The following is a 25,880-nucleotide window of genomic DNA, read 5'->3' as shown; positions in this document are numbered from 1 at the left end:
CTGAAGTAAGTACACAGTTCAATACAGATTGCCATTTTTAAATGAAGCCATTGAGCACAACACTTATTGTAGGGATATTGAGTCAAAACAATTAACAAATGATGATTGTACTTGTTTGCATCAATGATTTCACAGATGTTGAAAGAGTGTTTTTGGTCTGATTGTGTAATCATTAGAAACATTTACATGCCACGATTCTTGTCCATCTTCCATTGCTTGTGTTTAAATCGTAACAATTATCTGCTTGTCTAAATCCACCTTAATTGAGACTGATAATGACAAGTAAAACTCATGAAGTTATTTTAATAGGGAAGTGCCAGGGCTGTGGTATGTGAGACGTATGTGAGACATATCAATTATAAAAGAGTCACAAATACAGGGGAGGCTAGGGAGAGGGAAAATGTCACTTCCTAGGAAGTCCCTAAACCTGGCCCTGACTCCTGTCAGTATGTATTTCCTGAAGGTGGGAAAATACATACACCATAACCTAGACCCTAGGAGTCTGTGAAGGTTCTCATTTATCCAGGTGATGGTATATCTGTAAAGAATAAATCAAGGCAACTGGACTTACTGTAGATTTCTTGAAAACATTTCACTCGTTCTTCCAACGAGCTTTCTCAATTCTGAGTGATAATAGAATTCTTGTACAGTCACTCAGAATTGAGAAAGCTCGTTGGAAGAATGAGTGAAACGTTTTCAAGAAATCTACAGTTAGTCCAGTTGCCTTGATTTATTCTTTACAGCTAGACCCTAGGAGTCCTGAAATGCCCTAGGTAGTGGCATGGAATGAGACTATTGGTTCCTTCCCAGGGGAACAAACCAGCGTCTTCCTGAGGCCTAGTAACAACAAGCACAGGAGAACAACCAAATACAAAGAGCAGAACAACTTATCTTATAGAAAATGGATGAACAGGAACACAGGTAAGGTCCACACACCAACTCTTCCAAATCCAAGCAGAGAATATCAACCGCATGGTATGAAGTGTGAGACCAAACTAAGTAGGGAATGCAGTAATGACCACGGGCTGCACCTAACAAGAGGTGTGGTCATTACCAAACCACAACTCTGAGAATCAAGAGACTGTCAGTTAACCTCACATGCAGTCAGTCTCTCCGATCTTCTAACCTCTGTTACAGAAGGTACCGTGACAGTACACCCCCTTCTACGGGTGACCTCCGAATACCCAGGACCGACCTTTTCCGGATTACCCTGTGAAAGGCTTTCACAAGGCGACTGGCATTAACGTCGGCCCTGGAACCCACAATCTCTCCTCTGGACTGTAACGCTTCCAGTGAACGAGATACTGGAGGGATCTACAGAGAATTTGGGAGTCCACTATCCTGGCGATCTGAAATTCAAGATTACCGTCCACCATGACAGGAGAGGGTGGCAGGGAGGACGGTTCAGCAGGTTCGACATAGCTCTTCAGTAATGATTTGTGGAAACATTATGAATCTTTAAAGCTTGCAGAAGGTCAAGACGAAAGGATACCGGGTTAATAATGGCAGAGATCTTATATGGACCAATAAACCTTGGGCCCAACTTCCACAAAGGTACTTTCAACTTAATGTTTCTTGTGGACAGCCACACAGAATCACCCACTCTCAGGTCCAGACCACTCATACGTCTCTTGTCAGCCATTCATTTATACTTCTTGCCCATCTTTTCCAGATTATTTTGAATCTTTCCTCTTCAGGTATACCAGAAGTCTCAGTACCAGAAAATGTGCCAAACTGCGGATGGAATCCATATGCCCCAAAAAATGGCAACCTATCAGTGGACTCCTGCCTACGGTTATTTATGGCAAACTCGGCCAAAGACAAAAAAGAAGACCACTCCTTCTGATTCTCTGAGACAAAATATCTCAGAAGAGAAGGACAATTGTACACCCAAGCGAGTGCAAAACGCCTTTCAGAATCTGGAAACCTATCATACACCACATCAGAGTGAATACCATGTAGCTTCAAGATGTTGTCAACAAACACTTGTGCAAGAGTTTTAGCATTAGGTAGCCCTGGCAATGCTATAAAGTGCGACATCTTACTGAAGCGATCAACAACCACCAGAATCACAGTTTTTCCTGAGGAATTTGGCAAATCTGTGATAAAGTCCATGGACAAATGAGTCCAAGGTCTGGATGGGATGGACAACGGAAGTAGAGATCCTAAAGGCCGAGTATGTGTCACCTTAGCACGTGCACAAATACTACAGGCTGACACATAGCCCTCCACACATTTACACAACCCCAGCCACCAGAATCTACGAGAGATCAGATCAACTGTGGATCTGTTCCCAGGGTGTCCTGTAAGAACTGTACAGTGATGTTCCTCGAACACCTCGAACACCTTTTGCCGTAATTCAGAAGGAACAAACAACTTTCCTGGAGGACAAGAATCCGGTGCATCTCCTTGGGCCTCCAACACCTCTGCCTCAAGGTCGGTATAAAGAGTGGATATTACTACCCCTTCAAACAAGATAGGACCAGGATCTTCCAAATCCCCCCCCCCCAGGAAAGCTACGCGACAAGGCATCCACCTTGACGTACTTAATCCCAGGGCGATAGGTGACAATGAAATTAAATCTGGTAAAAAACAAGTGCAGCGTCCCACTACGTGTGTGTGGGCACTGCTTAAAAGCACTTTTTATCTTAACAAATGTATCTGCAAAATCCCTGTTGCCAGGCAGATTAGGTGTAATTTATACATCCCACCACTACATGGGGATAAAATTTAGGTTCTATATATATACCTAGGCCAGGCCTAGTTAGTTAGTTGAGACCAGAGTTGAGTTGAGGTCTCTCAGTGGAGACAGGACAGAGTGGAGATCAGTGATTAGTAGACTGATGCTGAGAGTAAGAGAGTGCAGATCTAGCACTTCTGCTCTGATGAAAGTTTAGTCCAGAAAGAGACAAGGAAAAAGGACTTATCTATCCAAAGTATAAAAGCCACAAATCAGGCATCAAGGACCTTTGGGATATTCAGGTGAAGGATACCATAGCCTCCGGCCACCTCACCAAATTACACTGATATAGAAAATATATGGCTAAGCTCCAAGTCAAGCCTAAAAAGCCTAGAAACAGTGGATTTGCAGACCTACTCTGTTAACATCAAGAGACTGCATTTTTGTACTGCTGCAACCAAGTCATCAACAGTAAAAGTTGTGAGTTGCATCTTACCACTGTCTACCTCATTATTACCACTATTGGTTGTACCACCATTAACGGTACTGGCGTCACAACAAAAAACATCAAGGGACTCAGCCGCAACAAGCACCCTAAGCACCCCTGACATCAAGGGCACCTCAACCACCATCTTGGCTGATGCTTCCCTACCACAGAGCGTGCCCCGGAGGATTTCGTGCTGTCCGCCTCAACACTGTGCTGCCAGCACAGGGAGGCTTTCTGCTAACCGTGAGTAAACTGATGAACTGTGTGTTATTATTTGGCCCCTCATCGGTCCACCGCGCACCTCACGTGTTGCCCCTGCGCTACTGGCTGGCTGCACAAAGACCATCTGGCCTGCCTTGGGTTCAGATGTTTAGCCGACTCCAGGTAAGCCAGATTTTTGTGATCGGTAATTACCGTAATGGGATGAACTACTCCTTCCAACCATTCCATGATGCCATTCCTCAAAAGCCAACTTAATGGCCAGCAATTTTCTATTGCCTATGTCATAATTTATTTCAGCAGCCAAGAGTTTCTTAGAGAAAAAAGCACATGGGAGCCATTCACTAGGAGGACCCTGTGACAAGACTGCTCCTACCCCTACCTCGGATGCGTCAACCTCCACAATAAATGGCTGTGGAACATACGGCTGCACCAGTATAGGAGCAGAAGCAAAACATTCCTTTACAGCTGAAAAGGCATGTAATGCCTCATTAGACCAGACTGAGAAATCTTCACCTTTATTTGCCATATCTGTTAATGGTTTAACAACAGTGAAGTTATTCAAGATAAATTTACGGTAGTAGTTGGTGAACCCCAAAAATCGCATGAGCGTTTTCAGATTTTTGGGTCGATCCCAGTCCAACACAGCACAGACTTTTTCCGGATCCATACGAAAACCCAAAGATGAGAGGAGATAACCCAGGAATTTCACTTCCGGAACCGCAAATACACACTTTTCCATCTTAGCATACAATTTATTCTCCCTTAGGATCTGTAAGACCTGTCTCATGTGATCCTGATGCTTCTCCATGTCGGGGGAATAAATTAAAATATCATCCAGATACACCACCACAAACCTGCCTACCAGATGATGAAAGATGTCATTGATGAAATGTTGAAAAACAGCAGGAGCATTGATCAACCCAAAAGGCATGACCAAATTCTCAAAATTACCTTCAGGGGTATTAGAGGCCGTCTTCCATTTGTCCCCCTACTTGACCCTTACCAGATTATATGCCCCCCTCAAATCCAACTTAGAGAACACCTTGGCACTGACAATCTGATTTAACAAATCTGGGATCAAAGTAAGGAGATAGGGATCACGGACAGTAATGTGATTAAGCTCACTGAAATCCAGACATGGCCTAAGAGTTCTGTGATTTTTCTTAACCTTGCAGCAACTGGGGATTTGGACGGTCTAATATGTCCCTTAGCCAAACTCTGGGTGATATACTCTCGTATGGCTGCTCTTTCGGGTTCAGAAAGATTATACAACCGAGATTTGGGTAATTTAGCTCAGGGAACAAGATTGATAGGTCAGTCATACTCTCGATGTGGGGGTAACTCCTGGTCTCTAACTTTCAGAGAATACATCAGCAAAATCAGAAATAAAGGAAGCTCCAGCTTTAGTGGTTACAACAGAAAGTGATGTGCTTAGACAGTTGTCTATGCAATAATCACTCCAATCAAGAATCTGTCTCGCTTGCCAACCAATGGTAGGATTATGTTTACTTAACCATGGTAAACCTAGCACCACCGGAGCAAGCAGACCCTCCAGCACAAAACACGAGATGGATTCTTGATGAAAATCACCCACCTTTAAACGGATGTCCTGCACAATTTGTGATAAACATTGTTGTCAAACCATGCATGACTGACCATCAACTAGGTTAACCCCTGCCCCACTATCAATAAAGTCTGGAGTCTAGGAGAAATCGGGTACTACCAGTAAATGAAAAAAAGTTTTCTGGCTTACCAATAGTAAGTTGGGGATTAAACATATTTTTTTGTTTGTTTTCACCTTGAGGCTGAACGTACGGACATATATTCACAAAATGTCCCTTCTTTCCACAACAAAACAGACTCCCTTCATATGACCAAAGCTCTTGCCAGCAGTTCCAGGAGTAGCTCCTCCTAACTGCATAGGCTTGTCACAAGGCGTTAACCACTGGTGTCTCTCCACCATAAGTGTCAAAGGAAGCCGCCATATTATTCGACAGTACGTCCTCAGGGTGAGGAACCCTAGATATCTTTCTCAGGCGTCTATCAAGACGTACTGCAAGGGACATAGCTGCCTCCAATGACTCTCATCCCCAGAAGAGTACGGATGCAGCTTAAAGTACATCTTACACGACTCCCTGAACCGAACAAAATTGTCGCTACCCCTGGAAAATCTGTCTGGGAGGGCAACCTTAGGTTTAGGGCAAGCCTGGTACCCACCACTAGAACCAGCCACCTGTGGTCTCTGGATCTGCAAGATGGTCGCGTGGAGGTCAGCTACCTCCAAAGACAGACCCTGCAGCTGTCTGACCAGTGCAGACATATATTCACAAAATGTCCCTTCTTTCCACAACAAAACAGACTCCCTTCATATGACCAAAGCTCTTGCCAGCAGTTCCAGGAGTAGCTCCTCCTAACTGCATAGGCTTGTCACAAGGCGTTAACCACTGGTGTCTCTCCACCATAAGTGTCAAAGGAAGCCGCCATATTATTCGACAGTACGTCCTCAGGGTGAGGAACCCTAGATATCTTTCTCAGGCGTCTATCAAGACGTACTGCAAGGGACATAGCTGCCTCCAATGACTCTCATCCCCAGAAGAGTACGGATGCAGCTTAAAGTACATCTTACACGACTCCCTGAACCGAACAAAATTGTCGCTACCCCTGGAAAATCTGTCTGGGAGGGCAACCTTAGGTTTAGGGCAAGCCTGGTACCCACCACTAGAACCAGCCACCTGTGGTCTCTGGATCTGCAAGATGGTCGCGTGGAGGTCAGCTACCTCCAAAGACAGACCCTGCAGCTGTCTGACCAGTGCAGACATAGGATCCATAGCTGCACTGATCCGAACAAAATTGCATTTTTTGGCAGTTGATAATGTCACAAATACAGGGGAGGGGAGGGACACAGAACTAGGCCTCAAGGCTAGGGAGAGGGAAAAGGTCATCTCCTAGGAAGCCCCTAAATCTGGCCCTGACTCCTGTCAGTATGTATAGACTCTGAAGATGGTAAAATACATACGCCGGAACCTAGACCCTAGGAGCTCTGAAATGCCCTAGGTAGTGGCAGGGAATGAGACTACTAGTTCCTTCCCAGGTGAACAAACCAGCGTCTCCCTGAGGCCTAGTAACAGCAAGCACAGGGGAACAACCAAATACAAAGAGCAGTACAACTTATCTTATAGAAAATGGATGAGCAGGAACACAGGTAAGGTCCACACACCAACTCTTCCAAATTCAAGCAGAAAATATCAACCGCATGGTATGAAATGTGAGACCAAACTAAGTAGGGAATGCAGTAATGACCATAAGCTGCACCTGACAAGAGGTGTGGTCATTGCCAAACCACAATTCTGAGAATCAAGAGACTGTCAGTTAACCTCACATGCAGTCAGTCTCCCCGACCTTCTGAACTCTGTCACAGAAGGTACCATGACAAAAAGGTAGTTATGACACGAATATACTTACAAAGGGAAATTAGTCTTTTAAGTCCATTGTTGTGTAATATGGAGCAAGGACATTAGTCATCTACCTGTAAATTAACAGGGCATGACATGACCAATATATAATCAGGAGAGGATCATCCCACGGCGCAAGAAAACAGCCGATTATTCCGTAAGTATTATAGAAAAAACTTCAATATTCATTAGAAGATGATACAACGCGTTTCGGAGAATTAACTTCCCTTCTTCTGTGCACAGCATAACACACCTTATACAAACATATATACACAAAAAAAAATGCCAAGAACAAGAGTCAGAGTATGTTTAGGGTCATAACTTTATTGGTGATTCAAGTGGTGGGGTACAGAAATAGTCACAGCATTAGAAGAATGCCCTGGGGCGAAGCCCAGCACGAGCCAGAGTGATCGCTGGTTTACTTGCGGTCACGTGATTGCGAGAAACTATGGGAACAGGACGCTAGTAGGACGGGCATACAGTAAAAGTGTATGGCCCGAACTGAGGTTTTTTACTTGCAGCCAGGAGGAGCGGTCACATTGCCTGAGGAGATCGCAAGAACCTCGGCCTGGCTGCAAAGTCGGGTCTAGGATGCTTTTAGGGGTGAGCAGACCTTATAGGGAACATGTCACTTGGATTTTGGAATAGAGCTGAGGACATGGGCTGCTAGATCGCCGCTAGCACATCTGCAATATCCAGTCCCCATAGCTCTCTGTGCTCTTATTGTGTCAAAAAACGATTTGATAGATATGCAAATTAACCTTAGATGAGTCCTGTCCCTGAGATGAGTCCAGCGTGAAGGAGTCCAGCACCGCCCTGCATCCTCCAAATCTCCTCCTTGCTCCCGGACGTCACAAAGCTAGAGCGCCGTAATCTCGCAATGCGCGAGCTAGCGCATGCGCAGTGTCAGCATAGTGTTCCTTCCCTGTGCTGGCATCAGCCTCGGGGAACAAACTGCGCATGCGCTAGCTCGCGCATTGCGAGATTACAGCACTTTATCTTTGTGACGTTGGGGAGCAAGGAGGAGATTCTGAGGATGCAGGGCGGTGCTGGGCTCCTTCACACTGGACTCATCTCAGGAACAGGACTCATCTCAGGGTAATTTGCATATCTATCAAATCTATTTTTTTGACACAATAAAAGCACAGAGAGCTATGGGGACTGGATATTGCGGATGTGCTAGCGGCGATCTAGCAGCCCATGTCCTTAGCTCTATTCCCAAAATCCAGGTGACAGGTTCCCTTAAGACTAAGGGAAATAATAAATAAAACATGTGTTGGATAAAAATTTTTATAAATTTATTATTCAGGCTGCTAGAGAACAATTAAAAGGAGGACATATCACAACTATTGTGTAGATTGGATGTATATAGCATAGCCAATAAAATTGATAATAGATTGATTAATAGATAATAAATTCATTATAATTAAAATTCCCCTAAAAATAGTAAAAGGATATATATATGATGTATATATGACGTATATATGACCATATACACTCACCTAAAGAATTATTAGGAACACCTGTTCTATTTCTCATTAATGCAATTATCTAGTCAACCAATCACATGGCAGTTGCTTCAATGCATTTAGGGTTGTGGTCCTGGTCAAGACAATCTCCTGAACTCCAAACTGAATGTCAGAATGGGAAAGAAAGGTGATTTAAGCAATTTTGAGCGTGGCATGGTTGTTGGTGCCAGACGGGCCGGTCTGAGTATTTCACAATCTGCTCAGTTACTGGGATTTTCACGCACAACCATTTCTAGGGTTTGCAAAGAATGGTGTGAAAAGGGAAAAACATCCAGTATGCGGCAGTGATGTGGGCAAAAATGCCTTGTGGATGCTAGAGGTCAGAGGAGAAAGGTCCGACTGATTCAAGCTGATAGAAGAGCATTGTTGACTGAAATAACCACTCGTTACAACCGAGGTATGCAGCAAAGCATTTGTGAAGCCACAACACGCACAACCTTGAGGCGGATGGGCTACAACAGCAGAAGACCCCACCGGGTACCACTCATCTCCACTACAAATAGGAAAAAGAGGCTACAATTTGCACGAGCTCACCAAAATTGGACTGTTGAAGACTGGAAAAATGTTGCCTGGTCTGATGAGTCTCGATTTCTGTTGAGACATTCAAATGGTAGATGAAAATGATGATCAGCCGGTACTCCGTAACCAATGGCGTGGTGCTCGCGTCCGAGATCACGATCTCATAAATATAGTAAGGAAAGACCGGCACTCACTGTAGCTTGAAGAAAAGGATATCTTTATTGTCACATATAATCCGTGACGCGTTGCGACTCACATCTGGAGCCTTCCTCAGACGTATAGGATATGGTACAAACAGAAATAAGCACACAGCATTTAAATAGCCTGCCAAGGCGGAAATGACATCACATTACCATGGTGACGATATCAACAAAACAATTAAACAATTAAGATGTAGCAGGTGAAGAAAATGAAGAAAGGATCCCAGCCGCAATCAATTGACAATTCAAATAGAAAGTATTCCATAATAGCAGTGATAGGGTTAAATGAAGTTTCAAAATAATGATGCCGCTGGGATGTCTTCAAGTTTTCTAAAAGTAAAAAGAAAACAAGTTATTTGATACATTGGTTTGCAACAATGGTACATGTTATTCAATACAAAAGGGTTATACAACAAAAAATATATATATATATATCTCACGGGAACTGGAGATTCACAAAAAGCTGTGGAGGTCGTACTCGCGGTTCAAGCCCTTGGGTTCCAATGTTTGCAAAGTGTGAATCCAATAGGACTCACGCTTTTTCAACATCTTAACCCTGTCACCACCTCTACGGGGTTGTGAAACATGTTCTATTATCTGGAACCGCAGTTGCGAAATATTGTGGTTACAACGTTCAAAGTGGTGCGGTATAGGTAGAAGCAGGTTCTTTTTCCGTATGGTAGATTTATGTTTGGAAAAACGATCCTTCATGCGCATCGAGGTCTCGCCTACATATAATAAGCCACATGGGCACTTTAGTAAATAAACAATAAAGTTGCTATTGCAAGTGTAGAAACCCTTAATGGGAAATTGTTTGCCTGAATGTGGGTGTGAGAAAGACTCACCTTTAATCACGCTGGAACAGTGTATGCAGCCTAAACAGGGGAAAGTGCCATTTTTAGGTGTAGATAAAGTCATTTGTCGTTGTATCTTGTGAACACTGCCAATATCAGCCCGCACCACCATATCACGTAGATTTTTGTTCCGTTTAAAAAAGCATTACCTCACTCGCAGTTTCAGAGGATCCGTAGAATTGTTTCTCAGACTGATATCAAGGAAACTCGCCTCAGCGAGATGAGCGATAGGTTTAGACATCGCGGTTACCCCATTTCTTTACTTAATCAGGAGAGGAATAAGGCCCTTCCTACAGTTGATAAAACCATTAAAAAATCCCGCATCCCTTTTGTTTCAAAATTCCACCCTTGGATCCACAAATGCAGATTAATTATTAATCACCATTGGAATATATTATCTAGGGCTTATCCCTCAGTTGAGGAATTCCAGAATCGTCCGTTGATCTGTTATAAACGGAACAAAAATATACGTGATATGGTGGTGCGGGCTGATATTGGCAGTGTTCAACGACAAATGACTTTATCTACACCTAAAAATGGCACTTTCCCCTGTTTAGGCTGCATACACTGTTCCAGCGTGATTAAAGGTGAGTCTTTCTCACACCCACATACAGGCAAACAATTTCCCATCAAGGGTTTCTACACTTGCAATAGCAACTTTATTGTTTATTTACTAAAGTGCCCATGTGGCTTATTATATGGAGGCGAGACCTCGATGCGCATGAAGGATCGTTTTTCCAAACATAAATCTACCATACGGAAAAAGAACCTGCTTCTACCTATACCGCACCACTTTGAACGTTGTAACCACAATATTTCGCAACTGCGGTTCCAGATAATAGAACATGTTTCACAACCCCGTAGAGGTGGTGACAGGGTTAAGATGTTGAAAAAGCGTGAGTCCTATTGGATTCACACTTTGCAAACATTGGAACCCAAGGGCTTGAACCGCGAGTACGACCTCCACAGCTTTTTGTGAATCTCCAGTTCCCGTGAGATATATATATATATATATTTTTTGTTGTATAACCCTTTTGTATTGAATAACATGTACCATTGTTGCAAACCAATGTATCAAATAACTTGTTTTCTTTTTACTTTTAGAAAACTTGAAGACATCCCAGCGGCATCATTATTTTGAAACTTCATTTAACCCTATCACTGCTATTATGGAATACTTTCTATTTGAATTGTCAATTGATTGCGGCTGGGATCCTTTCTTCATTTTCTTCACCTGCTACATCTTAATTGTTTAATTGTTTTGTTGATATCGTCACCATGGTAATGTGATGTCATTTCCGCCTTGGCAGGCTATTTAAATGCCGTGTGCTTATTTCTGTTTGTACCATATCCTATACGTCTGAGGAAGGCTCCAGATGTGAGTCGCAACGCGTCACGGATTATATGTGACAATAAAGATATCCTTTTCTTCAAGCTACAGTGAGTGCCGGTCTTTCCTTACTATTCAAATGGTAGAGTCCGAATTTGGCGTAAACAGAATGAGAACATGTATCCATCCTCTGATGGCTACTTCCAGCAGGATAATGCACCATGTCACAAAGCTCGAATCATTTCAAATTGGTTTCTTGAACATGACAATGAGTTCACTGCACTAAAATGGCCCCCACAGTCACCAGATCTCAACCCAATAGAGCATCTTTGGGATGTGGTGGAACGGGAGCTTCGTGCCCTGGATGTGCATCCCACAAATCTCCATCAACTGCAAGATGCTATCCTATCAATATGGGCCAACATTTCTAAAGAATGCTATCAGCACCTTGTTGAATCAATGCCACGTAGAATTAAGGCAGGTCTGAAGGCAAAAGGGGGTCCAACACCGTATTAGTATGGTGTTCCTAATAATTCTTTAGGTGAGTGTATATGTGTCCAATAAAAATATATAAACAGAAACATAGGTATTAATTGAATAGTTAATAGATTGATGAATTAAAATAACAGAATCACAGGATATAAAATAAGCAACAAATAGCATTGAACAATGATGATGGATGTATACATGCGTGTCTGTATGAAATACTGAATAAAGTGCATTAATGAAAAATGCAATGCCTGGCGCTAATTTGTGATGGTACATATGCATATGCCAGAACTGGAGTGATGAAATACACTTGTATGTAACATGAAACTGGAATGGATCACCAGAAAATGAATGATGAATAAAACAGAAAAGAAGGTTATTTGGTGATGGATGGAAGTGGTATAATGATAAATGTTTAAACCGTAAACTAATAGGGTGCCACATTTGTGAAAAAAGAATAAAACATAACTGGGGGCTGACACTAATGGTTAGTAAGTAGTAAAAAGGTGGTGCTAGAATTAAGAATAAAGGTTGATTTCAAACGCCTCATTGAGGCCATATGGATTCAAACAATTCAATTTGTAAATCCAGAACATTTCATGTCTTCTTAGCGTCTGGATAGTGTTGTAACCGTCAGGGTTTATCTGTTCTATGGGGGTGATTGCAAAGCCAAAGAATGGGCCTTGATGGTGATCTGTTGTAGAAATTTATTTTTGATATTAGACCTGTGCTTTTTCAATCTGTTACGGAGGGTTTGAATATTGAGCCCTATGTACTGGAGGCCGCACAGACATACGAGCAGATAGACGATATTAGTAGATCCATGTCTCTTAATCGGGAATGACTCCCCATTGGAAATGTGGAAAGAAGTGGCGACGTGTATGGATTTACAGCAGAGACACTTAGGTTGATTGCACTTAAAACTCCCTGGTGTTTCGGAGGTGATGCCTCCACTGTCAGGTTTAGTCCTTTTCTCTGATTGTGGTATTTGTTTTCTTGGTGCAAGGATGTTCTTCAGAGTTTTGGCTCTCCTAAATGTAAGGGGGTCTAATCGGCAGGATTTTGTTTAAAAAAGGGTCCCTTTTTAGGATATACCAATGTTTGGAAAGGACATCCCTAATAGCGTTATGATTACTGGTATATGTAGTTATATTATATTGTTTATCAGTGTTATTCTTAGTTGCAGTTTTGTCAGACAGACTGTTTTTGGTAGACAGTCCTCTTGTGCGAGGGTCCTAGCTCTGTTGAAAGCTGCCTCTATAATCCTGGGTGGATAGCCTTTCTGTAGGAACCTAGTGCAGATTACTTCACTTTGTGAGATGTAGTCTAGTGTTGGTCGAGCACCAAAGTGCTCGGGTGCTCGAGTAGAACACCTCGGGATGCTCGGGTGCTGTACAGCACCCAAGCACAATGGAAGTCAATAGGAGCATTAAACCAGGCACCCCCTGCTCTGAAGAGCGGAGGGTGTCTAGTTCACAGGAAAAGGTCAGAAATTGATGGAAACACCACTGAAATGGTTCGGGAACAGCACAGGGAGGATGTCTGGATGCATCTTGGACTCCCAGTTCTCTGCTGGAAACAATGTTGTCCGAGTAGTACGCCACTTTTACAGACTGACAATAATACGCACCAAACCAAAGGTAAAATCGATTTTAGAGGAAAAATTGTTAGGAAACATTCTTTCCTGTATATGTACTTGTATATAAAGTGCAAGTGCTGACAAAAATTACAAGGAAGAGGCACTCCGATACAACCTGTACAGGGTGGGCCATTTATATGGATACACCTTAATAAAATGGGAATGGTTGGTGATATTAACTTCCTGTTTGTGGCACATTAGTATATGTGAGGAGGGAAACTTTTCGAGATGGGTGGTGACCATGGCGGCCATTTTGAAGTCGGCCATTTTGAATCCAACTTTTGTTTTTTCAATAGGAAGAGGGTCATGTGACACATCAAACTTATTGGGAATTTCACAAGAAAAACAATGGTGTGCTTGGTTTTAACGTAACTTTATTCTTTCATGAGTTATTTACAAGTTTCTGACCACTTATAAAATGTGTTCAATGTGCTGCCCATTGTGTTGGATTGTCAATGCAACCCTCTTCTCCCACTCTTCACACACTGATAGCAACATCGCAGGAGAAATGCTAGCACAGGCTTCCAGTATCCGTAGTTTCAGGTGCTGCACATCTCGTATCTTCACAGCATAGACAATTGCCTTCAGATAAAAGTCTAAGGGGGTCAGATCGTGAGACCTTGGGGGCCATTCAACTGGCCCACGACGACCAATCCACTTTCAAGGAAACTGTTCATCTAGGAATGCTCGGACCTGACACCCATAATGTGGTGGTGCACCATCTTGCTGGAAAAACTCAGGGAACGTGCCAGCTTCAGTGCATAAAGAGGGAAACACATCATCATGTAGCAATTTTGCATATCCAGTGGCCTTGAGGTTTCCATTGATGAAGAATGGCCCCACTATCTTTGTACCCCATATACCACACCATACCATAAATTTTTTTGTTCCAACAGTCTTGGAGGGATCTATCCAATGTGGGTTAGTGTCAAAACAATAGCGGTGGTTTTGTTTGTTAACTTCACCATTGACATAAAAGTTTGCCTCATCACTGAACAAAATCTTCTGCGTAAACTGAGGGTCCTGTTCCAATTTTTGTTTTGCCCATTCTGCAAATTCAGTGCGCCGATCTGGGTCATCCTCGTTGAGATGCTGCAGTAGCTGCAGTTTGTAAGAGTGCCATTTGTGAGTAGCTAATATCCGCCGAAGGGATGTTCGACTAATGCCACTCTCCAGCTACGCTGTGGGCTCTTGCTGAATGAAGCTAGGACAGCCACTGATGTTTCTTCATTAGAGACAGATTTCATGCGTCCACATTTTGGCAAATCCAACACTGAACCAGTTTCACGAAACTTAGCAAGCAGTTTGCTAACTGTAGCATGGGAGATGGGTGGTCTCGTAGGGTGTCTTGCATTGAAATCTGCTGCAATGACCCGGTTACTGCGTTCACCAGACATCAACACAATTTCTATCCGCTCCTCACGTGTTAACCTCGGCGACATGTCAATGGCTGTAAACAAAGAGAAACTTGTAAATAACTCATGAAAGAATAAAGTTACGTTAAAACCAAGCACGCCATTGTTTTTTGTGTGAAATTCCCAATAAGTTTGATGTGTCACATGACCCTCTTCATATTGAAAAAAACAAAAGTTGGATTCAAAATGGCCGACTTCAAAATGGCCGCCATGGTCACCACCCATCTCGAAAAGTTTCCCCCCTCACATATACTAATGTGCCACAAACAGGAAGTTAATATCACCAACCATTCCCATTTTATTAAGGTGTATCCATATAAATGGCCCACCCTGTATATCACATAAAGGAGGGCCTCATTCATATTGTGGTACAATTGGTCAGGTAGTGGGACTCCTACACTCATAAAGCCTATGCACTAAGTGAAAGGGCTGCCCAAAAAACTACAAGGAACCGGCAGTACACTACACCCTTTATTACACATAAAGGAGGGCACCCTACACACCCTTGAAAAATTATGATTGATGGCCTGCTGGTGACCCTCAAAAACTATTGGAGCAAGGGCCTGCTGAGATGACCCTCTGAATCATTAGGGGCGAGTGCCTGCTGCTTATCTGACCTTCTAAAACATTATGGGCGGGGGCCTGCTTCTGAGCTGACCCTCTAAAACATTAGGAGCGAGTGCCTGTTGCTAATCTGACCACCTAAAACATTAGGGGCGAGGGCCTGCTGGTGACCCTCTAAAACATTAGGGGCGAGGGCCTGCTGGTGACCCTCAAAAACATTATGGATGAGGGCCTGTTGGTGACCCTCTAAAACATTATGAGCAAGGGCCTGCTGGTGACCCTCAAAAACATTATGGGCGAGGGCCTGCTGGTGACCCTCTAAAACATTAGGGGCGAGGGCCTGCTGGTGACCCTCAAAAACATTATGGATGAGGGCCTGTTGGTGACCCTCTAAAACATTATGAGCGAGGGCCTGCTGGTGACCCTCAAAAACATTATGGGCGAGGGCCTGCTGGTGACCCTCTAAAACATTATGGGTGAGGGCCTGCTGCTGAGCTGACCCTCTAAAACATTAGGAGCGAGGGCAGCCTAATAAGCATGTTGATATGATGGAGGAGGATGACGAGAAAATATACCCTTTTTAGTGGTGGAAGGGGTACATGGGAATACAGTGTATTCAATGCAACATAAAAGCCACATTTAGAGTGCCTTTATGTTCAGCCGCTTTCCTCTGGTGGAGTAGAAAAGTCAGGGGCAATCCAGAACTTGTTAATTTTTATAATGGCAGGCCAGCACCTCTAAGGGGTAGAGCGCCAGTTCGTGCCATGTGCCCAGCTTGGACACCCATTAGTTTTGAGGCACAGAGGGATCACTGAGGACGCTGACACGGTCTGCTACATACTCCTTCACCATCTTCCAAAACCTTTCCCACTTTGTGAAACTAGGCCGCGCACCAGGTTGAGGGTGCTGGAGGGGTGTCATAAAACTGTCCCAGGCCTTGGAGAGTGTTGCCCTGCCTCTGTTGGAACTGCTGTGTTTTCCCCTCGTATTGGTCAAGGAACTACGTGCTCTGCAGCCAGCGTTGTCAGCTGGAAATTTTTGGAGCAATTGTTCCACAAGGACCTTTCGGTATTGCACCATTTTGCTCATCCTCTCCACCACAGGAATGAGAGATGAGAAGTTCTCTTTGTAGCGGGGGTTGAGAAGGGTGAACAACAAGTAATCGGTGTTGGCAAAAATGCATACAACGCGATGGTCACAGGAAAGGCAGCCTAACATGAAGTCAGCCATGTGTGCCAGAGTCCCAACAGACAAGACTTTGCTGTCCTCATCAGGAGAATGACTCTCAATCTCCTCATCCTCTTCCTCCTCTTCTACCCATACACACTGAACAGATGGAATAAAACGTCCATGGGTACTACCCTCTGTAGCGGAGTTAACTGTCTCCTGCTCCTCCTCCTCCTCATCATCATCCAATTCGCGCTGAGAAGACGAACTGAGGATGGTCTGGCTATCACCCTGTGTACTATCTTCCCCCATTTACACCTCTTCCACATGCAAAGCATCCGCCTTAATTGTGAGCAGCGAGCGTTTGAGTAGACACTGAAGTGGGATAGTTACACTGATAATAGCGTTATTGCCGCTCACCATCTGTGTTGATTCCTCAAAGTTGCGTAAAACCTCACAGAGGTCAGACACCAATGCCCACTCGTCGCTTGTGAAGAGCAGAAGCTGACTGGAAAGGTGACGACCATGTTGCAGCTGGTATTCCACTACTGCCCTCTGCTGCTCACAAAGCCTGGCCAACATGTGGAACGTGGAATTCTAGCATGTGCTCACTTTGCACAACAGTCGGTGAGCTGGCAATTCCAAGCGCTGCTGCAGCATTGCTGTAACGGTCGCGTACACACACACACAGGGGGGAGGGAAGTGACCACTGCGCTCCACCCTTACCCCTGGCCCTGCCTACTTGCCTCGCGAGTCCTGATGACAGGGGACAACTGGACGGCAATCCCTAACTTGGAATAAGTTCAGGGATGACAGACAGACAAACAACAGAACGTGAACGGACCGAGTCAATACCAGGAAAGCTACAAAGTACAAATGGAGCAAGCAGAGAATTGTCAGGAGAATCCGGGGTCATAAATACCAGGAGAGACGTGAAGTACCAAAGGAGTCAGCAGAGGATCGTCAGGAGGAGGCCAGGGTCAAATACCAGGAGAGCAGCAAAGTACACAAGGAGCAGGCAGAGGATCGTCAGGAATTCAGCAGGAGGTAAGTACGCCAGGAAAGACCAAATCACAGGTGGAACCTAAATTAACAGGCAACCTGTGGCCAGCAGGCTGCCTGTATTTATAGTGGCAGACATCCCAACCTGCAAAAACTAATTTCAGGGAGGTGCACTTCTCATTTCAGGGAGTTTTTTTTTTTTTTCCACGAACTTTTTATTACATTTTCCAAACATATGCAGTATCTGCACACTTTGCTCTATGGGATGATCATATTTATATATATGATTAAAGCATCCAGGGGGGTGAATTTCACACTGGAGTAAATAATATAATTAAAATGGAGGGTTAAATGTGTAAATGTATTTAAAAAAAAATACATCTCTCTCAATAGTTATATAGCTACTGAATGAGACAGAAGAAGGGATGCCTTTAACATATATATCTCCTTGAGAAGCCAATTTGACCCTAAAGGGTTAATTCAACCTGTAATCTAAACTCTGTCCTGTCACTTCTCTTATCTCTCTGCTCTGCTATCAGTAAACCTTTCCGGATATATTGTTTCACATGCGGGCGTCAGGGAGCCGCTATCTAATAGAGGGAGACTCCCTGAACCTCCGGGAGACTTGAGATCCCTGTAGTGGGGAGTGAGGGTCATGTGACGTGGCCAGCGTCACATGACTGACAGACCAACCAGTCGAGCACCGAGTGATCAGCTCGGTGCTCAAGGCAGACTAGGAGCAGGGAGCCACCCAGCTAGTAAAGCCGCCCTGGGAATGAGGTCAAGCACAGATCCTCATTCCCAAAGCTAAGCAACAGTTCTGCGGGCAATGGGGGACCGAGTGCACCTTCAGAACCCCGTTACAATTGCTACACCGGCGGAAGCTGTCGATGACTTGCGGAAATGTGCACACACGCGACACACCTTCACCAGTAGCTAATGCAAATTGGGGTAGGTTTTGAGAAACCGCTGAACCACTAGGTTGAACAAGTGGGCTAGGCATAGTATGTGTGTGAGCTTGCCGAGCTCCAAAGCTGATACCAAGTTACGGCCATTATCAGACACAATAATACCTGGTTCTAGGTTGAGTGGCGAGAGCCACAGCTCAGTCTGATCCCTTATTCCCTGCCACAGCTCTGCAGCGGTGTGCTGTTTGTCACCTAAGCAAATCTGTTTAAGTTCGGCCTGTTGCCACTTCCCCACTGCAGTGCTACACTGCTTCCAGCTACTGACTGATGTCTGACTGGTGCTGCAAGATTATAATTCAGAGGTGGAAGTGGAGGAGGAGGCGGAGGAGGAGGAGAAGGGGAGGTTGCAGCCACTAACGTAGGTGGTGGCGGAAACCCTGATGGAAGTAGGGCCCGCAATCCTTGGTGTCGGTGGCACCTGTGCCATCCCAGAGTACAACTCGCTCCCGGCCTCCTCAACGTCCACTCAGTGTGCCATCAGGGAAATGTAGCGTCCCTGTCCAAAAGCACTTGTCCATGTGTCAGTCGTTAAGTGGACATTGCCAATAACTGCATTGGTCAGGGCACGGGTGATGTTACGGGACACATGCTGGTGTAAGGCTGGGACTGCACACTGTGAAAAATATTGTTGGCTGGAGACAGAGTAACGCGGGACGGCCACTGCCATCAGGCTGCGGAAAGCCTCTGTGTCCACAAGCCTAAATGGCAACATTTCCAGGGCTAGCAATTTGGAAAGGTGCGCATTTAGTGCTATGGCCTGTGGGTGGGTGGCTGGGTATTTGCGCTTTTGTTCAAAGGCCTTGGATATAGACATTTGTACGCTGCGCTGGGACACAGAAGTGGATGTGCTAGCTAATGGTGCTTGCAAAGGTCCAGGTGCATGGCGGGAGGCATCCAGGCTGGCGTCTTTGACAGGGGATTGACCAGCATGTAACACAGGGGAAGAGGAGGTAGTGGTGTGACCCTCAAACACTGATTGTGGACCCAGGCATTCGGCCCACCTATTAGAGTGCTTTGATGATATGTGGCGGATCATTATGGTGGTGGTGAGGTTTCTAGTGTTCACGTCCCTGCTCATTTTGGTACGGCACAGGTTGTAAATGACAATTCTTTTATCGTCCGCACTTTCCTCAAAAAAGCGCCAGACTGTGGAACACCTACCCCTTGGCAAGGGAGATTGCCGCAAGGGGGTGCTCCGGGGAACAGTTGCAGCCCTTTTTTGTGTGGCCCGCCTTCTCCCTTTTGCCACCCCACTGCCTCTTCCAGCCTGTTGCAGTGCTGCGGATCCCTCCCCCTCTGTACTGCTGTCCTCGCTCGGCTTGCCACCTTCCTAGGTTGGGTCAGTGATTTCATCATCCACCACCTCCTCTTCCACTTCTTCACTCTGGTTATCCTCCTGACTTGTTGACCTAACAACAACTTCAGTTATTGACAACTGTGTCTCATCATCATCATCCACCTCATGAAACACTAATTGCCATTCCCACCGTCATCTTCTTCTGACTGTGGATGCTCAAGAGTTTGGGAATCAGGGCACAATTTCTTCTCATGTCCCTCTTCAAGAGGACTTGTCGAGAGGCCCAAATCAAAGAATGGTGATGAAAAGAGCTCCTAGGAATATCCGAGTGTTTTATCACTTGTTTGCCAAAACTCTCCATAGTGGGAGGAAGGAGGATCAGGGTGAGAATTCTGTTGACAAGACTGTCGGCTACTGAGATTGGACTTTGTGGAAGACAGGGTGGTGCTTAACCGACTGGAAGCATTATCTGCTGCAATCCAACTGGCCACCTGGTCGCGCAGGTGTGACTTCGAGAGTGGTGTCCTGCGCCTCCCTGCAAACTGGGACATGAAGCTAGGTATCATGGATGAGTGTGTTCCTTGTGCTCTGGCAGCAGGCACAGTTTCACCACGCCCAGCGCCACGGCCTCTGCGCGCACCATCAGCAGCACGGCCACTCCCCCGTCCCTTACTGCTCGCCTTGCGCATATTAAATGTTATATATGCTTTCAAATTGTCACACGTACAGTAGCGCAGTTTTTTTATAAGTGTATGCGCAAATAGAGTACACAGAATGTCATAGATTTTTTTGGGATGCACACACGTTAAACAGGAGATGTAGCACAGATAATGTCGCTGTTTGCAGCGTCTATGAAAAAAGTACATTGAATATCACAGATAATTTTATAATGTGCAAACGTTATACAGGAGGTATAGCACAAGTAATGTCGCTGTCACCAGCGGCTAATAAAAAATGACACTGAATGAATGTCACTGATATTTAGGATGCGCAAACGTTATACAGGAGATGTAGCGCTGGTAATGTCGCTGTCACCAGCAACTAAACAATTCTGCTGAATGTCTGTTAGGGTGCGCAAATGTAAAATAAAAGATGTAGCAGAGGTTGTGTCACTATCAGAAGCGACACTAACAATTGCACGCAATTTAGCTCAGGTTGCGCTAATAATATATATTGCAGCCAGAAACAACTATAGTCCTTAAAAGGACTTTTGGGTCTCTAATAATTCCACACAATATAGCGCAGGTTAAGGCTAATAATTATATTGCTGCCAGATACAACAATAGTCCTTAAAAGGACTTTTTGGTCTCTAACAAGTTTTTTCACTAACATATTACACTCCCTAGACTATCTGTCTCTTCTTCAGCACAGCTCTCCCTGACTAAGACTGAGCTGAACACGTGCCATCGGGTGCTATATAGCACCGATGACGTGTTCCGGCCAGCTAATCACTATAATGCCAGTAGCCAACATGGCTACGGCATTACAGTGAGTGCCAAAAAACGTGTGGGGAGAAGACTCGACCATCTCGCTCGGCCGAACACCGCGATGTGCTGAGCATCGCGATGCTCGAGTAAAATTAGTGTTCGGCAGAGCATGCTTGCCCAGCACTAATGCAGTCGCTATCTAAGGTACAATTGCGTCTCACTCGCTTAAATAGACTAAAGGGGGTGTTAGTTCTCCACTTCTTATGATGTTCACTGGAGAAATCTAAATAACTATTGCAATCTACCTTCTTAAAGAAGGTTTGAGTGACTATTCTTCCGCTGGCAATATTCAATTCCAGGTCGAGATATTTGGCTATGGAGCTGTTAGAGATACCTGAAAGGGTGATGCCCCAGTTAGTAGTATTGAGGTATTTGATGAACATATCAATAGAAGTGATGTCACCATTCCATATGAAAATCGAATCATCAATGTACCGATGATAAAATACAATATTGTTTGTCCAGTATCCAGAGCTATAGATGGAAGGTATCCTCAAATACCCCCATAAACAGATTTGCAAAACTTGGCCCGAATCTTGTGCCCATTGCGGTACTTTTAGTCTGCAAATATAGGGAGTCCTCAAACCTGAACACATTGTGAGTCAGGATAAATCTGATGCACTCCTAAATAAATCTTTTCTGTTCCTCTGACATCAGAGTATCCTTGTCCAAAAACCATTTTGTGCACTCGATTCCCAGGTCGTGCTGAATATTTGAATATAAAGCAGTAACATCCAAAGTCAACCAGTGGTAAGTATCCTGCCATTCAACATATTTCAATAACTGGGAAGTGGAATCTTTGATGTAGGATGGTAGTTGAACAACATGTTTTTGTAAAAAGATGTTGACATAATGAGACAGATTGCAACTGAGGGAGAATATCCCTGAGATAATCAGTTGACCTGGTGGGTTGGTGGTATCTTTATGGATTTTTGGCAGGTGGTAGAAAATAGCAGTTACCAGATTTGTAACTAAGATGTATTCTTGTTCTTTCCTATTCAATATGTGGGAGGCGGAGTTAATAAGGATCTTAAAGGCTGCTTGGTGCTCTGTCATTGGATTCTCTGTGAGCGGTTGATAATACTCAGTGTCAGACAGTATGTGGAGTGCCTCTTTAATGTAATCTTTACTGTTTTGGATAACGATCCCACCTCCTTTTTCTGCATTCTGGATAACTAATTCCGTATTTTCCTATAGACGTTTAACTGCAGATTTTTCTTGGGCGCTGAGATTATGAATTAGGATCGGTTTCTGGTGAATGGTTCGGAAATCCTCCATTACTAGATCATAAATGGTCTCAATGAAATTGCCCTTGTGGTGAAGGGGATAAAAACTGGGAAGGGGCCTCAATTCAGTAGCAATGTAATGTGCTTCTGGGGTAGATGAAGCCCCATTTTCCATTTCCATTAAGCAATAGTGTCTCTTGAGAGTCAATTTTCTAATGAAGTTATGTAAATCAAGAAATAAGTCAAACCTTTTAATCTTGGATGAAGGGCAGAAAGAAAGGCCTTTTGATAATACTGCAATTGAATCAGAATTTAGATGATACGTGGAAAGATTGAAGATTTTGATGTCTTGTTTCTGCGGTTTCAAGGATATAAAATTTTCTCTTTGCTTTGGCCCCCTCTGCAGCCCCTTTAACATTTTTTCTTTTGACTGGTCTGGTGCCCAACATATGGAAGTAATTGGTTATAGTGACCATGTTAAGACTTTTGAAAATTGGATACGCTGATATTGGGGTGATGATGGGGTGTAGGGATTAAAAAGATGGACTGATATTGGAGACGTATGTATAATTAGTGTGATCTAATGGGCCAGGATCAGGATCTCTAATGGAAAGTGAGTCGACTGGAGATTGGGTCGGTGAACCAGCATGAAGTTCTAAATCAGCAGGCGCAGATGGTGACATGGTTCTGTTGGGTGACTGGGATGCAGAGGCATGGTGTATGGGTGGCAAAAAGGCGTTGGGTGGCAAATTGAGAGGGGCACAGTTGGACAATATTTCATGACCGAAGGGGTCCAGAGTTGAGACTCTCAATGGATGTGTATGGATAGTTGCCTGACATTGTTGACTAGAGTTAGAAATTACTTCCGGTAATGCCTCATCAGAATGTGGAATATTGGCTGTAGGGGTAAAAAATTGGACTTCAGGTGTAGTAGGTGGATGATAGATAGTGGGTGTAGTAGGGTTAGGATATCATAGCTTGGAATTAGATTGATGTTTGTTGTGGAAGGGCTTGGGTTTGTGAATAGAGCTTTGATGGGTCTTATGAGGACCACATCTGCTGCTATGGGTGAATGTAACACTATGCTTGGATTTGGACTGAACGGGGCATGGTGGTTGATCAGTGGTACTTGATAGGATGGTCGATGCCGTCAGGGTACATGTAGACTCTTGCTCGGTGTTGATATCTCCATTAGAAAATTAACTCTTAAGAGACACTATTGCTTAATGGAAAATACTGTGAGAAAGGCCGACACACCCACCCATGGGGCTCCATCTACCCCAAAAGTACATTACATTGCTACTGAATTGAGGCACCTTTACAGTTTTTATCCTCTTCACCTCAAGGGCAATTTCATTGAGACCTTTTATGATCTAGTAATTTTCATTTTAGTGGAGAAAATTTCTGACTGACTCCAGTCATGCAATCAGAATAATTCCCTAGATGAACAACCCTTCTCTATAAATCTAATAATTATAACCTGTAATAGTATTACACTCCAGAAATACATCCAGGCCCCTCTTGAACCCTTTTAATGAATTCACCAAAACCACCTCCTCAGGCAGAGACTTCCATAGTTTCACTGCTCTTACAGTAAAGAATTCTCTTCTATGTTTCTGTAGAAACCTTCTTTCCTCTAGAGGCAGAGGATGTCCCCTTGTCACAGTCCTGGGAATAAATAGATGATGGGAGAGATCTCTGTACTGAACCCTGATGTATTTATACATAGTTATTAGATATCCCCTTAGTTGTCTTTTTTCTAAACTGAATAACCCAAATTTTGATAATTTTTCCGGATACTGTAGTCCACCCATTCCAGTTATTACTTTAGTTGCCCTCCTCTGAACCAGCTCTGCTATGTCTGTCTTGTTAACAGGAGCCCAGAACTGTATACAGTACTCCATGTGTGGTCTGATTTGTAAAGTGGCAGGACTATGTTCTCATAAAACCACATGTACAGTGTTAACCCAAATACCCCCCCCCCCCCCAGCCGCAATGAGATCACAAAGCAATTTGGTTACAATGGCAGCTAGAAGCCTTGTAGGCTTCCAGGTCTGCCATAGTTGAGTTCTTATTAAAGAGGACCTTTCATCAGTTTAGCCCTAGTCTAATTATGGTCTTACCTTATAGGGCCCCCACTTATGCTATGGCACTTTTTTTTTTTTCAAAGACCCCCCCCCCCTCCCCGTTTGTCCACTGTTGGCCCCGTTGATTTCGGTGCCTTATATAGAATGAGCTCCTCCCTGGCTAAGAGCGGTGCACTGATTGGATGCGCTCACAGCCAGGGAGAAGAGAACCACCCCCAGCGAAACTGCGAGTCTCCGCCTAGTATAACCGAGTCGGCTCATTATAATATAATCAACGGGGCCAACAGTGCACAAACGGGGGGTCTTTTGGGAAAAAAAGTGCCATGGCATCAGTGGGGGCCGCCCTATAAGGTAAGACCATAATTATACTAGGGCTAAACTGATGAAAGGTTCTCTTTAAGACCTGCCTCAATCAGTGCTTTATAGGACCATAGCATTATTGCCATAGATTGCAAAACTATTATTTATTATTATTATTATTATTATGATTGCATATTCAAGCCCTCTTAGGGGAGCTAAAAATAAAGCTAAAAAACATAGAAACAACAAAGAAAGGTTAAAAAATATAAAATAAAGAGTTAAAAGTTAAACCCATTTCCCCATTTTAAAAATGAATAATAAGCATAAGCACCATCAAAAAATGTCAAACCTCTTAAAATTTAAAAGTACCGGTATATATTCTGCGCAGTGAATATCTAGCGGAATATAATCAAAATGCCCAGATTGCAGTTTTTCACCTTGCCTCCCCAAAAAATTGCGTTAAAAGGGATCAAAAAGTCTGACATACCATAAAATGGTACCATATAAAGTAGTGTATCCCTTTAAAAATAGTCCTTACACAACTCTGTAGACAGAAATATAAATAAATATTGCGATGCAAAGACCATTTTGGGGAGTTTTATATTTGCTTTATAAGAAACACATAACAAAAGCTATATACATTTTTTATCTCTGTAATTGTATGACCCCTTGAATAAAGTTAATGTGTGAAATCAAAACCAAATTATATTTTTTTCCAATCCCATGAGTAATTTTTTTCCAGCTTCCCAATGCATTGTATGGAATATTAAATGGTACCATTACAATGTGCAACTTGTTCTGCAAAAAAACAACAACTGTAATATGCTTATGAGAGGGGCATAAAAAGTGAAAATGTAAAAACAAAAGATGGCTACTATAGCTAGCCACAATAATGTTTGGGTTTATTTATGAAATTTGTTATTGCAGGTATGTCACAATAGTGTGTATGTGCATAGGCTGTGTTCT

The 25,880-nt window shown here is 43.8% G+C and overlaps 1 long non-coding RNA gene across 1 annotated transcript; it reads left to right on the top strand.

Annotated features, from left to right (window-relative positions):
• Nucleotides 1–2,656: 2,656 nt before the first annotated feature.
• On the top strand, nt 2,657–23,389 carry LOC121008546. The gene is made up of 3 exons (XR_005780595.1): nt 2,657–2,788; nt 8,697–8,703; nt 23,378–23,389. It is a non-coding gene; the product is annotated as an uncharacterized LOC121008546 (long non-coding RNA).
• Nucleotides 23,390–25,880: the final 2,491 nt, after the last annotated feature.

This window comes from Bufo bufo, chromosome 7 (assembly GCF_905171765.1).
Source record: "Bufo bufo chromosome 7, aBufBuf1.1, whole genome shotgun sequence".
In the NCBI taxonomy this organism is placed as follows: Eukaryota; Metazoa; Chordata; class Amphibia; order Anura; family Bufonidae; genus Bufo; species Bufo bufo.
The sequence above is the reverse complement of the archived record's forward strand: the minus strand, read 5'-3'. Positions and strand labels throughout refer to the sequence as shown.